General features: G+C 40.6%; 1 pseudogene; it reads right to left on the reverse strand.

Annotated features, from left to right (window-relative positions):
• LOC113628956 (dnaJ homolog subfamily C member 14 pseudogene) overlaps positions 1 to 16,028 on the reverse strand; it is a 34,813-nt pseudogene extending 18,785 nt beyond the window's left edge.
• Between the last annotated feature and the right edge of the window lie 2,296 nt (positions 16,029 to 18,324).

Raw genomic sequence — 18,324 nt, forward strand, 5'->3', positions numbered from 1 at the left:
TCTGTAGAACCTAGGCGCAGGACAGGAATAAAGACACAGATGTAGAGAATGGATTTGAGGACACGGGGATGGGGAAGGGAAAGCTGGAATGAAGTGAGAGAGTGGCATGGACATACATACACTACCAAATGTAAAATAGATAGCTAGCGGGAAGCACCCACACAGCACAGTGATATCAGCTCGGTGCTTTGTGACCACCTAGAAGGGTGGGAGGGGACGCAAGAGGGAGGGGATACGGGGGTAAATGTATAAGTATAGCTGATTCACTTTTTTATACAGTAGCAACTAACACAACAATGTAAAGCAATTATACTCCAATAAAGATGTTAAAAATAAACAAATATTCAATGCATGGCAATTCTGAATTTAGTGAAATATGATTTATTTCGAACATGTACAACTGTGATTAAAATCCAGCAGTAAGCAAAGGATAAACATGAAGTAATGCATGTTGATGTATACATTTGTCAGTGTTTGCTGTGGCAGCAAGCAAACTCAAGATCTCAGCAGTTTATAACACAAACCTGTCCTTCTTCCTCGTGGGTCTGTGGATTGGGTATAGCTCTGCTGCGTCCAACAGGGCTTGGGTGCGCTCGGTGCCACGTTTGGGTTCAGGTCCGCTCTGTTAGTCCTTATTCTGGGAACCAGGCTCAAGGCGCAGCCACTATTTGGAGTGTGCTGTCCTGGCGATAGAGTGCAGAAGTTCAAGAGGATGAACAAAAGACATGGAATTCCTCTTAAATCCTTCACCTGGAGCTGCCAAGCTGCCCACATTTCATTGTTCCACGCAAGTCAGATAACCAAGCCTAGAGTCAATGGAGCCTGGAAGGTGTGGTACAGTAAATGTATATATATATACATATTGATATTTTGTCCTTGTCCCTGGTTGTTGGCACAGAGCTCCCCAAACTCTTGGATTTTACTGGGGGTTTGTATGCTAATGAAATGAATCACAGGAAAGGAGGTCCTAGGTAGCTTTAGGATGGGGACTGGTTACCAGAAAAATCAGCCATGTGAATACAGAATGAGAACTTTCAGCCCGACCCCCCTCCAGGGAGGGACAAGGGGATGGCCGTTGAGTTCAATCACAGATGTCTAAGGATTTAATCAAGTGTGCCCATGTGACGAAAGCACCATAAGAATGCCTTGGTGGGTTCAAGGAGCTTCCTGGTTGGTGGAACCATTGACATGCTGGGATGGTGGTGTGCCTGGAGAGGGCACGGAAGTCCTGCACCTCCGCCCTCCCACCTTGCCCTACCCATCTCTTCCGTTTGGCTGTTCTTGAATTGTATCCTTTATAATAAACCGGTTGCTTAAGTGAAGTGCTTTCCTGAGTTCTGTGAATCATTCTAGCAAATTATGGAACCTGAGCGAGGAGGCTGTTGGAACCCCTGAACTGGTAGTCAGCAGGCAGATGTGTGGGTCACTGGGGGCTGCCATTTGCAGCTGACATCTGAAGTGGGGCAGTCTTGTGGGACAGAGCCCTTAGCCCATGGGGTCTGCACTAACTATGGGTAATCAGTGTCAGAACTGAATTGCTGGACACCCACTCAGTGTTGAAGAATTGGAGACTTAAAATGACATATTTAGTGTTAGAAAAGGCCACACAGAAGGGTATTCCAATCAAGAGAAAGCAAGCCTAAGGAATGAATAAATACTTATGAACAAGTAATACAATTGGCCACAAGGGACTTTGGATCAGGTTTAAATGCATTAAAAATATTTAGCACTATCGAGGATCCTCAAATCCCAATTCCCCAGTCTACTCCCCATCTAACAATATCATCTCCTTTTTTCATAAAAACATCAACATCACTCAGCATTAGCCAGAAGGGGTCCTCTGTTTCCAAGTAAACATTTCATGTAACTTGAAATAATAAAGAAGAATTATGGGGATATATTCTCTGTCCCTAGTGAGGCTTCGCGTACCTGAAAGAGGATTCTTCATCTTATGTATTTCTTGGGCTGATTTATACAAAGTCTGGTGCGTAGTGCCAGGTACCTTTAGCTCACCAGCATCCTATACTTCTAGGTGGCAGAACTTTCACTCCTACCTGTATAATTATAAAGGTATCTACTTAAGGAGTGTTTAAAAGAGTACCCTGAAGAATATCGTGTACTTGTTTTCTCAAGCCCTATACACATCTCTGCTTGTCTCCCACTCAAGTTACAGAGGAAAAAAGAAGACAAAGAAATTTCAAACAACCCAAGTTCAACAGAGTCTTGGATGCTTCCTTTCCTTAGCTCCTTTTGATCCTCGTGATAGTTCTGTAAAGGGGATGCCGTCACCTCCACATTGACTGCCCCCCCCCCAGTTGTCCAGATAGAAACTAAGACTCAGAGACATAAGGGACTTCCCCACAGTGACTCAACTAGCATGGAATAGAACCAACATTTGAACTTAGTCCTGTTCAACAGAAGCTTTTCTCTCTACTCAACATTGTTCCACAGGAAAGGTCCCAGGCTTGAACTCATCTCAAGAAAAGACCAAGGAAGTAATGCTGTCACGTACATCATGAAATCTATCAAATGCATTTGGAGAAGAAAGGGGTAAAGTAAGACTATGTTAACCTGAATAAAGGAAGCTGGTGCTAAATATCTCTGGCATACAATATTGTTCACAACTACGGTGTCTTTGCTTCTTTTCCGGAGCATGTACCTTACTATGCACTCTACAGATATACAAATAACCCCCAAAAGTGGGCAAAAGATCTGAGCAGACAATTCACCAAAGATAAACAGATGGCAAATAAGCACATGAAAAGACACCCAACATCACTAGTCATTAGGAAAATGCAAATTAAAACCACAAAGAGCTAGTACAACACAATCCAACACACATATTAGAATGGCTGAAGTGAAAAAAGAACGGACAATAACAAGCATTGACAAGTATGTAGAGTCCACTGGAACTCTTATACACAGATGCAAAGTCAAATTCTATGACCCAAATTGTACGACCACTTTGTAAAACAGTTTGCAGTTTTTTTAAATGGTAAACCATATGACTCAAATATTTGACTACCAGATATTTACACAATAAAAATAAAAATACGTGTATACAAAGAGTGTTTATATTCAAATGTTCATAGCAACCCTATCTGTAACAACTGAAACCTGGACAGCTCACATCTCCATCAACAGAATACTTGTTGTATATATCCATACAATGGAATGCTACTCAGTGATAAAAATGAATGGACTCCACACAAAACAACATGGATGAATCCCAGAATATTTATACTGAGTGAATAAGCCAGACTCCCCCCTCATGTCTTCATTTCACAATGTGAGAGTTATATTAGAAAGCACAGTCTGTTCTGTATGAAGTTAAATCGTTTCTACTAGAGAAAGCTTTTGATAATTCCTAATGAGCCACAGTAATTTCGCATTACTGAGCTCAAGAGTTTGAAGTTTTCTCCTCGCCAACCATCTTCCCTTCTCACCTACCCTGAATGCTGACTGGTACTCAAAAGTTTCTGAATATTTCACTGTTTCTTGGGGAAGTGGAAGAGAAGCTAGACCAACTCTCAGGTTAAAGAGAATGCACATGCTTTGGCAGTTGGGTCAATTGCCCAGGTATTAAAGAAATAATTATTTTCTCTTCACTTCTTTACGCATGCACCATGGTGTTCTAATATCATTGCTAGGTAGTTCACCATCAGGGTGTAGAGATTCCTGTTGAGACCCCCAAACCCTGTAGGAAGTGGCCTTGGAAATGTAATTATTTACCAGTTTCTCTTTAGGTTCGAGCCATGGGCAGGTAAAGATGTGTACTGAAAGCACTGGGCCAGGAAAGTCACCAGGAAGATCCCTGTAAGCTGCATCTTAGGTGAGTATGTGCAAGTAACTGTATTTGAAAGTGCGATCGGGGCTGAATGGTGATCTAAAAGACAAGGAGGAAAGTAAAACTCTACAAAGATTAGGCTTGAAGAACACTGGTGCTTTCAACATCACCAAGATTTTTAACTACACGACCCTGGTAACTTTCATCTTCATTATTTAACCTCAAGATCTTTTGCTCTCAACTTTGTCCTGGCTACCTTATACATACTCTCTATATCACAGTGAAGGGACAAAGGGGGGAAAGGGTGAAATTCATGTCCTTTTATCTTTATCGGGTATGAAGTTTACTGCTTTTTGACACTTTCTTAGCGATGCTTTGAATGGAAGTTAAAAGAGAAGGTTGAATTCCGGTTGGATCAAATGGGATCCTTGTCCTGCTATCTACAAATAATCAAACAAAATGCAACTTCAATCAAGGCAGGGAAACTATCTGGTTCACCATTGAATCCCCAGGACCTAGAACATGTTGACCAACTGACCACGCTGTACTTTAAAGAAACAGAGACAAAATTCTGTTTTACATGCTGTGAAATAGTAATTCATCCACCTCTATTTCAGAAATAGGAGAAATAAGATATAGACTATAAGTGATTTTACAAAGAACAAAAAGCTAAAAGTCACAGAGCCAATATTTTTCTAAGGAAAACTTTTATAGAAGTATAACAAGTATACAAAAATGCCCACCCATCATTAAGTATCTAGCTGGATGAATTTCACAGATTGAATACATTAATGTGACTGTCACCCAAACCAAAAGATTTAAAAAACACCTGCACCCCAGAAGCCTTTCTCAGCAAATACTTTTCCACCAATTAACCATTATTCTAACAACTAGTATCATAGATTACTTTTCCTTACTTTTGAACTTCATATAAATGAAATGATATAGTATGTTTTTTTTAAGACCAGTTTCACTCATCATCACGTGTGTGAGATTCATACGTGTTGTACGTGCAAGTTTGTTCACTATGCTTGTTGTCTCGTATTCTAAATATATCACCATTTATTTATCTGCCTTACTGCTGATGGACATTTAGATTTTTTGCAGTTTGAGGCTATTACAAATAGTGCTACAATGAATGTTCATGAACATGTGTTTATCTCCTGGGTATGTAACTAGGTGTGGAGACGTTGGGTCCTGGGATACACACATATACTCAGCTTTAGTAGGTATTGCCAAAAAGATTCCTGAAATGATTGTTCCAATTTACACTTCTACCAGAAGTGAGAGTTCTAATTGTTTCACATTCTTGTTAACACTTAAAATGTTCATTTTAGCAATTATGGTGAGTGTGCTATGGTACTTCTTTGTAGTTTTAATTTGCATATTCATGATGACTCATGAAGTTGAGTACCTTCAGATAGATAGCAGTTAATTTATTGGCCATATGGATAACCCCTTTGTGAATTGCCTCTTCAAGACCATTGCCTATTTTTTTCTACTGAACTTTCTTTCTTATTGATTTGTCTAGCATCTTTATATATTCTGGATGTGACTCTTTTGATGAAATTATGTATTGCAAATATCTCTCTCCACCCTGTGACTTGCCTTTTATTTTCAAGCATATATTTGACAAGTAAAGGTCTTAATTTTAATAGGTTTTCTTCTATAAATCGATTATTTTATGATTAGTACTTTTTTGGTCCTATTTAAGAAATTTTTGCCTAGTCTATTGTATATTTGTTTTCTACTTCATTAATTTCTACTCTCACATTGTTTCATTTTTTCTATTTTCTTTAGGTTTATTAAACTATCTTTTCCCTAACATCTTGATTTTGAGTCTCAGATAATTAATTTTTAGCCTTTCTTTAAAAAAAAAGTATACATATACTATGAATTACACTCTAAAGAACATCTTTAGTTTCATTCCACAAGTTTTGGTATGTTGTATTTTTATTGTCATCCACACAGCAGGATTTAAATCCAGAATTTCTAATTTTAATCCAGAATTCTTTCAACTAAAGTGTACTATTCTTTTCTTTCTTTGTCATACATAAATGAATGGTTTTCAAACTTCTATGTGAAAAACTTAGATACCAAAAGGAATACAACTGCCATTTTTAGTTTGCATATCCTGTGCCACTAAGTGGTCAAGGTTTTTCTTTATTTATATTTTTATATTTAACACTAACAATACCTTGGGGGTATGTACTGTTATCTCCTCTCTACAAATGGAGAAACATGTTCAAGGAGATTAAGGAATTGCGTCCATCTAACATGTAGTGGAACCAGGATTTGAAGATATCCAAGATAAACTTCGCTACCTCTAGGGTCTGTGTTCCTTTTCTTTCATGCTCTCCTACTCCATGCTCCTTCTACACACAGACCATGCATTTGAGTACTGGAATCTAAGAATTATAGCTAGAATGAGCAGAGTGTATCAGACCCTTATATTTTGCAGGTAAGAAAACTACATTCCAGAGAAGCTGTATGGCTCATCCACCCAGATTTCTAGCACAATGATTTTTCTGCCCTTCCACATTGCTTCACAGCTCACCTTTCAGGGTAAGTCAACAGTGCCACACCATCAACGATACTTACATAAGCAGTCAGTTCACCTGGCTGCCAAACTTGAAAGGTAAATTTGTCAGTATTAGTACAAAAAAAAATACAGAACCCTGATGCTAGTCCCCATTACACACTTAAAAATATTTTCGTAACTTCTTTAAAAGTTTTCTTGCCTCTCACTGGTTGTCACTGAGGGGAGTAAACACAGAGAACAGAGAATGAGAGCTCCCAAGTTGTCAGCAAGAGTACTTCCTGGGCATGCTCCAAACTGTCATCTGGGTTTAAAATTGACTTTGGGGAACAGAGTTCCGGTGTGTGGATTCTGTTAAGGCTGACTGATAAAACTCCATCTGCTCGTGTTTTGTGTGTGTGTGTGTGTGTGTGTGTGTGTGTGTGTGTGTGTGTGTGTGTGTGTGTGTGTGTGTGTTTATCTCTTGGCCTCTGGCACTTTTAGCAGCTTACCCCCTTGCTCACCAGGGAATTCTACTAAGGGTACCCAGTGCTTTGATACGGGGTCCCTGTGGGCTGTGATAGGAAAAAGATTGTACCTGCATGGTTTAATTTCTCTTCACTATCCAGACTCCTTGCCAGAGAGAATCTCTGTCACATAGTCTAAAGGCAGAGATAAAGCCCATGACAGAAACTATAAGCTGTAATACCCTATTCTGAGAAAAGACATCATTCCCATGAATGTCTTGTAGCTTTTGCTGAAAGACAAAAAATGTTACCGCTCTACAGTAAGGAGAAATGAGAACTCCTATTCCCAAGGGAGAGAAAATACATCTCCATGTATGACAAGTAGTTAACATTCTGGATTGCATCTGCCTGGGCTCTTATCATGATGTGAATTTGTTTTCTATTCACTGGCTTGAATAGTAACAAAATCATACTGAAATGTGAATGAAGCACCAGCTACACGTTTTATTACAACTTCCATGGTAATCTGACCGGGGGAGGGGAAAGTTTAGGAGAGAACAAAAGCAGAGAGCAGTTAATCAACTCTAGTATTTGTACCCTACATTGGAAAGCCAATCTGTTTATTAGTAACAAGCCAAATGCTTCTTGAAATGAATAATTTTTTAAAGCTTTGCCAACATTATACAATCGGAGTTTACATAAAGTTCCTAAAGTGCTAACAAGTACTAACTTGTTGACAAGACTGTTTACCATCCCTTTTGGATGAAACATAAAATGAAATCTTGGCCACAAGGCTCATAAAAACTAACTTATGCCTGTTTTTTTTCCCCCCCCCAGGAGTAGATGTACTAGTTGTGAGGTTCTGGATAAATCTACTTCAGATTTATTCTTCATATTAAACTGTTCAGAGACAGGACTCGCAGTTCTTATAAACCTAGTATAGCACATAAGTTTAGGTGAGTTTGAAGGTGTGCACTGACAATAATGTATGTACTGGGGACTTGTAAGACTTACGAGATGATAACAAAACTCCTTCTTGAAGTGAACTCTAGCATTTCAAGTGGAAATGGGAGATTTTATTAATTATTTTTAATACTTTATATACATGATTTCCTCAGGTGTATGGCCTGACTGTTAGAGAGCTGCTCATTTTTATCATGGGGCTAACTGCTTTTAAGAAGTGGAGATATATGTTTACTCACTGCTAGATTAGATGCTTACCAATCCTTACTTGGAAAAGGGAAATATTCGATACATGACAAAGCCTGAGAAGTGAGGGCACTGGATGAGAGAAATGAACATTCCTAATGTTTCTTCTAAGGATATATCAGAGTCAACATGTCCTAAGGAACTGTAATAAGACCTCTGTATACTGGTGAGGAATATAAGCAAATACTGCATATTTATTTAATATTGTGTGGCAATAACAAAAATCATAATTTCAAGTATTATTCTCCTTAACATATTTTTTTTTTAAAATGGGTGCTGAAAGGGATACCAAATAATGTAAGGAAGTGAGAATATATTATATTAGGAAAGTCAACACATTTACTGGAAAAATAACACTTTTAAGTTGTTGGCATGAAAAAGGTCAATCTTGAGGGAACCTGAGTGATGGTGGCATCGGGCTGCATGAAACATAAGGAGAGATGAGGTTGTAACACAGGTAATGGAGAGAAGAGCAGAGAGAGAGAGAACAGAGGGAGAGAGAGAGACAGAGAAAGAACAGAGGGGGAGAGAGGGAGAGAGAGGGAACAGAGAGGGAGAGAGAAGAGACAGAGAGAAGAGAGAGACAGAGAGAGGAGAGGAGAGAGAGAGAGAAAGAGAGACAGAGAGAGAGAAAGGGAAGAGACAGAAGAGAGAGAGAGACAGAGACAGACATAGAAAACTGGGGAAAGGACAGGAATAGTAGAGGACTTCAAATGACAGTCAGCCCTGCTATTGGAATTTGGGCAACTTCACAGATATGCGTGATGGCAGGGCGGGATACAGCTGACATTTGGACCATGTGTGTGCAGTATAACAACATTGTACAATTTTGTGGAGATCTCTCTCTATATAAATATATATATATATACACACACACTCTCATATATATATACATTATGTAATCCCTTCACAAATATATATGAAGGGATTACATACATAAGGAAATTACATATATATGTTAAGGAATTATATCAAATATTGATATTTTTTGTCTCTCTGGGTGACAATGTTATATGAGATTTTCACTTCTATATTGATCCATTCTTTATTTTCCAAATTTTCTATAATAAATATTTATTATTTTAAAATACATAATTAACTATAATTTTCCTAACAAAGTCTAAAGTTATTGAGTATCTGTAGCTAACTTCTGAAAAGGTAAGAACGTGAACACACTTAAATTACATTTAAATCAAGTATCTCACCTCCCTGCATCTTGCTAGGTGTTTAGAGACTGTACTGCTAATTTTTAATGAAAATAGTAATTTTTACCAGTTAACCAAATTTATGATTCTATTTTATTTATGTCGCTGTCACTGTTATTTCTTGCATTCTTGCTTTTTTTCCTCAGCATTTCCTTTCCTTCATGCTGAAGTATTACTTTTAAAATATCTTTCAGAGAGAGATTATGAATGAATGGTTAACTTTCTTAATCTTTGTCTATTTGAAAATGTCTTCACTTTACCCCTTATTTTTAAATGATAAGTTATAGGTGGGTATAAAATTCTGAGTTGTCGAGCATGTTTCCTTCAAACTAGAAAGATACTACATTGTCTTCTGCCTTTTATTATACTGTTGAGAAAACTGTCAGTCTACTTTTTTTGTTTTTAGTTAGAAATCTGCCATTTCTGGTAGGAATTTTTTAAATTTCCACATTTAAAATATTTCAGATATATCACACATTCAGAAAGGTGCATTAAATATTTATACCTTGTTTAAGGAAGGTAAGTACCCATATATCTACTATCTCAACCAACCCATGAAATATCACCAGCATCTTAGAAGCTAATGATGTGTCCAGTCCCAATCTTAGTCTCTTCTCTTCTCTCGAGAAGTAACCAATATCTTGACATTTAAGATTGTCATGTTTTGAGGTTTTTTTTTAATTAGAGGAGTTTTACCAGGGGGTATTATACCTCTAAACAGTATAGTTTTACCTATTTATGGAAAACATAATTAAATACCACCAAATAGACCAAGCCCCCCTCCATCTCCATTAAGAAGAGAGCCAATTCCCTCTCTTTTCATTCAGTTTTCTGGTAGCTTTTCAACAGGCCCTCTTTCCTTGGTGGTCTGCAGTTTCACTGCATTGTGTCTACAGATTATTTTTCTTCATCCTTCTCATCATACAGACCGCAATTTCAATCTGAAACTCATCTTATTTTAATATGGAAAATCCTTACCCATTATGTCTCCAAATATGGTTTCTTGGGAAGCTCCTCTATCCTTTTATTATTAAAATTCTTTCATTTATATGTTGGTGTCTCAAAATTTGTGCCCCATGCCTCTTAAGTATGCATTATGTATTTTTGAAAATCTCTGTCTGTCCACATATTCTACATAATTCCCTTAGTACTACCTCGCAGTTTACTAGTTTTATGCCTGTGTTCAGTCTAGAGTTTAACTAGTTTTTTAAAAAAGATGTACTTCAGTAACTACATTTCTAATTTTTCTACCTGTTCTTGTTTCATGCCTGTGTTTTTTTTCTTTTCCATTGGTACTCACTATACACTTAACTCCCTGATTATGTGAACATTTATAGAAATTTCTCAGAATGTTTTATTTGTTTAATATCATCTACAGAACATTTAGGTTCTGGTTATTGACATTTCATATTTTTTCTTAGAGTGAATTGTTTACTTGTGTTTGGGATTGTGGTTTGTGGCTACGTGTGGAGGGGAGAATATCTCCTTTTTACTCTTCACTTACGCCTACTCTCTAGTTGGCAGGCTCTGTCTTAGTTTCTTCCAAGCTCTCAGCTCAGAACTTAGTCTTATATTAGTGATCTTAAGATATCACAGATCTCATAACTGTGCCCATGGGTGGTTTGTCTCGAATTTGGTCTTAAGTCTACATCTATGTCCTTTCATCCCCTCTCTAAAGATGTAGCCTCATGGAAGTCACAGATTCTGGTAACTATCCGCAGTAGCTTTTCCCAGCTTCCTTTCACAAATGAGTTTGGGGAAAGGAACACTACTTCCCTAGTTCCTAGTTTCAATTGGTAATTTTGTGCTTTAACCATTACTTTTAAGTGTTTGGATTCCTAGAGATGCTTTTTTTTTTTTTAACATCTTTATTGGAGTATAATTGCTTTACAATGGTGTGTTAGTTTCTGCTTTATAACATAGTGAATCAGCTATACATTTACATATATCCCCATATCTCTTCCCTCTTGTGTCTCTCTCCCTCCCACCCTCTCTATCCCACTCCTCTAAGTGGTCACAAAGCACCGAGCTGATCTCCCTGTGCTATGTGGCTGCTTCCCACTAGCTATCTATTTTACATTTGGTAGTGTATATACGTCCATGCCACTCTCTCATTTAGTCCCAGCTTCCCCTTCCCCCTCCCCATGTCCTCAAGTCCATTCTCTACATCTGGAGACGCTTATTTCTGAAAATCATGTATTATTTTATAAAATAATACTAATAATACTAATAATACTATGATTTTGTTTCAAACACCACTGAATGTGGGATGCATTGGCCAATGGTAGTGAAAGTCAATTTTAGGATAACCTAAGTACAGAAAGATGATATCAGGACCTTGAGAACAATTTCAGAGATGAAAGTGTCCACAGTTATCATGGGTTCAACTTCTTCATTTCAAAACAGTAGGACTGAGACCTAGGGAAACTGTGAGTTGCTTCTCCAACATTTAGATCCCAAGCATGTGGGAAAGACGGGCAGAGTGAGATTTTATTCTTTATTCACCAAGGCAAAGTCTATGATAAGACTTCTTTAAGATGAGCTGTTCTGCCTCTTGGAAATGCTGCCCAAGGGCCAAGGGAAATTGTCTGCACTACAGAAGGCAGAAACAAAGAAATCAAATTGTTCTAATCTGCACCACCATACAAACTGCGAGGCTGGAGGAGCGAGGTCAATCAATATGTGTATTATTGCATTTAGTCCTGGCTGGAACACTGTTACAGACAAGCCTTAATTCAGGTTGCTGCTCCTTCTATCTGCAAAAGTCGCCCAGGTCCTCTGTGTTGAATTCTTATTGCTAAGTCTTCCCCCCTGCTGGAAAGTGTCAGCATTCTGTGTATGGACAAGGCTATTCACATCTATATATTGATTCCGGGATCCAAGTGAGAACCCTTTTCAAGTGACAAGGTCAAATTAACTTAAAGTACACACACTGAAAGTATATAGTAACTGGAAAAAAATATGAAGATCTTGCTAAACACTCTGGGTTTCTGATCCACTTCCATAAGGAAAAAGTTACTGATAGGAATAATAGAACTTTCCAAAAAGTAAATTACTTAACAGATTTAGATTTCTTCTCCTCCAATCCAGTAACTAAATGTAATATTAAAATCTTAATAATGCTTTCTGGGTTTTACATAACTTATTCTCACTAAGACTATGGGAATTAGTTATTGTAATAGCTACTGTGGTCCCCACTCAGATCTCCTTGTCAGGACCCATCACCCACTCCGCAGCCACAGGGGAGTATTAGCTCTGGCTGCTCGTGGCTGCGCTCCTCTTGCGGCATTGGCCTTGACCTCAGGGAGCTTCCACACCTAAGATTTTGCTTCCTTCCAGAATGTGGCCTGTGGCCACCTCCAAAGAGCATCCATGCTACTCATCTGGCAAATGCTTTATTTTTCCTCTTTATCAGAAAAGAGGTTCAGAAACAGATCTTGCTCCCCTGGGATTGACTCACCACAGAATACATTTACACTGCCACTTGTCATCCCTTCCACCCTCCAAATGGCCCTGGACTATCTGGCCTTTTCACAGAATACTACATTGGTCCATTCTATTGATATAATGTTAATTGATCAAAAAGGAACAAAAAATGGCAATGACATTGGGGGCCTCGGTAAGAATGGGCTTCAGAGGATGGAAGGTAAACCCTGTGAACACTAAGGGCTCCCCTATTAGTAATGTTATTAGGGACTTGGTGGTCTGCGTTGTGCTAGGATATTCTCTCCAAAGTAGAAGAAGTGGTACCTTCTATCACTAAAAAGGAAACACAATGCCTGTTAGGTATCTTCAGGTTCTGAAGCCAGCGTATTCCCACATGGGAATACTGCTCCTAACCATGATGGGAACCTAGCAGACCCACTACGAGCCAGGCCTGGGTCAAGATTCCACATATTATCTGAACCACTCTAATGGGGGGCAGGATAACTTTGTACCCCAGATATCAATGTCAGCATGGACCCAGTATCTAACAGTTCTTGAAAGGCCTACGTGCTATTTCTCTTTCCTCTGCATACATTTACCTGAGAACATGGTGGTAGGTCCCTCCGGGGAAGATTGGGTAATCCCTAAGGTATGTTCTTGACAGTGTTGAGAATCCTTCATTTCGACCCACCTCTTCTCCATTAAATGGATTCTGGGCCCAAGAACTGGCTCACATCTGGAAACTGAGCAAGGATGCTGACCATTTAGCATCATATGGGGTAGCTTTCCTCAGCCTCCTGATCATCTATTCTTGACTTATTTGTTGTATAAAATAGGTATTGTTCTTGGTGGCTGCCTGTCTATCTTGCCCCCAAGAATACTGTGTCCTAGTAACCATTTTCAGAACTCCCTACAGGCCAGGCCTCTCTGCTACTGCTCAGACCTTGAAACTGATTACAATAATTCTGCCCACTTGACTGTACTCTACTAAGTGCAGCCACCTGGACTCCACAACATCAGATCCTATTATCCCATTGCTATCAAGGAGCCCAGCTGTGTAACATCTCCTGCTCTTCTTCCCTGGCCTGCAGAAGGCAGAGTACCACTCAGCTTTCCATGAGATTTTTGCCCAGTTCTCCAGTGTATTCCTTCTTGCTTTGGGAACTGTAGTGTCTTTCAGACACTCTAGAATGCAGTTGGCCTTGCTCCAACATGCTCATTTCTCTGGGTGTTTTGATCCCTCCTTCCACTGTGTGCCATGGAAGTTCTAGTTTTTCACTTTAACTTAGTGTGGGCCTTAGCTTCCTCCAAGCTTTCAGGAGCATCCTATCAGGATGTTCGTGTCACCTCCTATGGTCCTCACCAGGGCATTAACTGCTACGTGTCCATGTCTATAAATTCTTCATAAAATCAGATAACTCTTAAGTCTGCTCCTCTGATATAGTACCTACTGTGGGTGTCAGTCCCACATGTACGCCCCGTGCTCTTGCCAACGAAATCCTTAGCTCCTTCAGTGTATAGGCCCTTTCCTCCCTTACAGTATCCACTTCCTGGGCAGATATCTTACGACTTGATCCTAGTTATTCTACCTCAACCAACGAGGGCTATCAAGGGGCATGACGGGAGATTTTAAGGGGGAGGGGGTGTTGCCATGAAAGACAAAGGTCTCTGTACAGTCTTCAAACAAATGGGGAGCACTAGTCTTCAGCTGAGGGAAGTGAGTCACTTCTGCAGTCTCGGAGCTTTCGAGGCAGTCTGAGGAGTCAAGATTTTCTCTTTCTTATTGAAGTACAGCTGATGTACCTATTATCTTAGTTCCAGGCATACAGGCACATTGCAGGTTGCTTCTCTTCCTGCCCAGTAATGCTTTTTCACTTCCTAAAAGGTATGAATTCCAGGTGTTACTTCCCAGTGAACCTTCAGCATTCAACTGCCCATCTCACAGATTGTCTCCAGGGATCCCAATCTAAAAAGTTATTATTATCTTTCTCATTTATACAGTGAGGCTTGCCAGAGTCCCAGGGGGTAGTTAGCAGAGCCAGACCACTTATCCAATTTTGTTAACATCAACTCAACTCATATCCTGGTCTACCACAACGCTAGCGTTTGCCCCCCGCCCTGCATTCTAGCGCTGTACCTAAGGATAGGATTGAATTTCCCGTTGGCTTTTCTTTGGGCTGTGATGGCACGAAGAGAAGACATTACCTTGACAGATGGAGTAATATGCCCTTCAGAGTAACTAGTAACTAACTAAATAACTAACTACTTAGCAGAACACTCAAGAAACCTTTCTGCAATGGCATGAGCCATTCCATATTGATGCATGAATTCACCATCTTTCTTAATACCTACTGGTATCCCACAGAGGTTGAACACCCAGTTTAAATCCTCAAAGCCTTTCCTAACTGTTCAGGTCACATTTTTCGTTCTCCTTTAACACAGTCATCAAGTCCTCAGTGGTAAGATAAAGTGCCAAGTGTCATTTTTTAGTAGATTCTTGGCGGGGGAAAGGTTTCAGGTCATGTTCAAATTTTGACTCCACTCGTTATTAGCTATGACCTCTTAACAACTTGAGCATGTAATAAGTTCTCTGTGTCTCGCTCACCTCATCACCCACGATCAATCCTGACATCATAAATAGTGGGATATCAAGCCCCTGACACGCCCCCTGAAGTGTTGTACTATGATGTATAACTTCCACAACAAATAACTGTTGTCAAAAATAATTAACCTGCCCATCGATCCATGTGGTGATGTCCTGCTCTCCCAGGCCGGACGAGGAACGGACGTTCATGGCCAACAGGGCCGCTCTTCGTCCTGTCCGCCGTGGAAGGCGGGGTGTGGCATCCGGCCGGACTCTCGGTCTCCCGCCCCTGCCTCACGGCGTGGAAGGGGCCGGGGTCCTCTGAGCAGCAGGCACTCTCGCTTCTCAACTCCTCTTCAAGTGCCTCGCAAGCGGCCCTCCCCGCGGTGGTGGGCGGGGCGGGCCCGCCGCCGCCTGCGCGCCCCCGTTGGTGCGGGGGCGTGTCCGCTCCAGGCAGTGCCCCTGCACGGTCGCCCCTCTGGTCCCGGGGGCTGAGCGGTGCCTTCGTCCTCTCGGGTGCCCGCTGCGGTGAGCAGCTCCCTTGTGGGGTCGAGACGGTAAGGGAGGCGCGCCTGCCGCTCACCGCGGCCGTCCTCGCCGCGTGCCGCGGGGACTGGCTTGGCCAGGCGCGCGCCGCGTGTCCCTCCTTCGCCGGGTTGCACGCGGGCGTTGGAGCGACCGCGGCGGCCCGGCGACGCGAAGGGGGCCGTCCGGCTTTCCGGACAACCTCTGACCCCGACCCCGACCCCGGGGCGGACGGAGGAGCCTGAGGCTGCGCAGGCTTTGCCTGGCCCTGACCGTGAACGCGCACGTGGGCCCCACGCTTACCCATGACGCCCCCTGCGCACGCCCGGCCGGAACTGCTTTGGACGGTGTGTATTTTTTAATATCACACATTTTGAATATTATTGGGAACATTTTAATGTGAATTTGATATTAGATGCTATTAAGGAAATATTACTATATTTTGGTGCTATAGTGGTATTGTGAATGGTTATTTCAGGAACTATGTACAGGCTCCGGGCGCGCAGGCTCAGCGGCCATGGCTCACGGGCCCAGCCGCTCCGCGGCATGTGGGATCCTCCCTGCCAGGGCACGAACCTGTGTCCCCTGCATTAGCAGACGGACTCTCAACCACAGCGCCACCAGGGAAGCCCTATGCTTTTGTTTTTGAGATGTAACCTACGGAGTTTGGGTCAAGTGTCATGATATCTGTAATTTGGTTTTAAAAACCTAGAGCAACATAGATAAAGGCAAAATGTTAACAAATTATTAAATCTAGGTGATAGGTACATGGATGTTCAGTACATTATGCTGTCTACTTTTTTACATGTTTAAAATTTTTCATTATAAAATCTTTAAATAAATCTTGCCATCTTAATGAGTGTAAAATTATATAGAGGGAGAACAAATAGGGTACAGTGTAAGGTACATAGAAAGTGCTCAGTAAGTGCTATACAGTATTCTCCTCCTACTGGGAATTCTCTGTTCTAGAGTGAGGACCCATGTGTTCACTCAGAGTAAGTGATGTGGTCCCTCTGAAATTAGTTTCACTTAGCACTCACCTTTTAGGGTAATGAAGGGGAAATCAATGTTGTTTGTCAAACAAACACTGTTAGCATGAGTACAGCATATGTTAATACTATTGCAGCTTGATGATAAATGATCAATAAGTGAAGTAGACACCTACAATACCAAATCATGTGTGACTTCCCTGCCATTTGGTATGCATCCGTTACGTGATTGCTGCTTCTTAAAGGATTGACAGGTCAGCAAATACCGCGATTTTCTGTGCTTCAGAGATGTTCCAGTCCATGAAGATATGATTTCAGGAGGTTAATATGCATTTAGCATATAAATAGCTTACAAAGAGGAAGTTGCATGTTTTCTTACCACCCCATTAGGCTATCTGATAATTTTATATCCTGCGAATTGCTTTCAAAATCTACGAGAGTATAGAAATTATTTGGAACAATTCTCTCATTTCAAAGATGAAGAAACTTAAGTTCAGGGAAATCTAAGGGTTTCCCAGACCAGAAAATAGGACCTTCAGTTTTCAGTTCTGTGTCGTGATATATAAAATGCATACAAAGGATGCTTTAAAACAAAACTTTGGATGGAACTTTAACATAACGTGGAAATTACTCTGTATTATATTCTCAATTTTCTTTCCATCAAATACATATTAATTGTTTACCATTGTTGACAAGCGATCAGGATGCTACAGGAAATGCACTGTGTTTCTTGCCTTCAGCAAGCTCAGAACCTACTGAGGAAATTAAATGAACAACAGTAAACAGGTCAGCTGAGAGCTGTGGTGACATCAAATGGAGAGGAATGGGTTAAGCCAGAGTTGGCCGCGCGAACAGAGTAGCTGTCATGGAGGCACTGGATTTAATCCAGGTCGCAAAGACAAGAAACTTTTATTCACTGGATGAAGTAAGAATGACAAGGGACAGTATGAGTAATGACACAAAAACATAAAAGGGCTTGGTGCCTTCAGAGAAAAATGAAGCACGTGGTGCAGTTTGGTGTGTGCACTAGGAAGGTGGCGTATCAGGAGGTGAAGTTACCTGGGAATGGTCCTCAACTATGGCTTTGTATTAGAATCTCCTGGCAACTTTCAAAAAATACTGATGTCCAGGCCCCACTTCCAAACCAAATGATACCTGGATACTTGAGGGTGGCTGCAGGCACGGGTATTTGAAGTTCCCCAGGTGATTCTTGTGTACGAGGTTGAATACTAGTGAATTCAGGTGAGCTTGCTATGAAAGGAAAGGTTTTTAGGTCAGTAGTTGTCGGATCATGCTGATCTAATCCAAGATCAGATCCTGAACATTAAATGCCTTTTTATTTCTGAGCAAGTAGTCTCAACATCAAAGCAGTAGCTTGGATGACTCAGGGACCTGACTTTTGCTGAAACTACTAGTTTTAGTTGTTAAAACACTTTCTAACTCTCCATAATAAAATAAAATCTCAGAATCAGGGTAAGATACTCAAAACTTAAAAATTAAAAGATTCTATTTCCTCAAATTTAGTTCCCACTCAGATAACTAGGGACACTAGTATCAAAGAAAGCCCAATGTAGGATAATTTAACTTTCCTGGATTTGCCAGATTCTCGTATTA

The sequence above is a fragment of the Aethalodelphis obliquidens genome, unplaced genomic scaffold (genome assembly GCF_003676395.1).
Source record: "Aethalodelphis obliquidens isolate GAN/ISIS:26980383/991018 unplaced genomic scaffold, ASM367639v1 scaffold25, whole genome shotgun sequence".
Taxonomy (NCBI): Eukaryota; Metazoa; Chordata; class Mammalia; order Artiodactyla; family Delphinidae; genus Aethalodelphis; species Aethalodelphis obliquidens.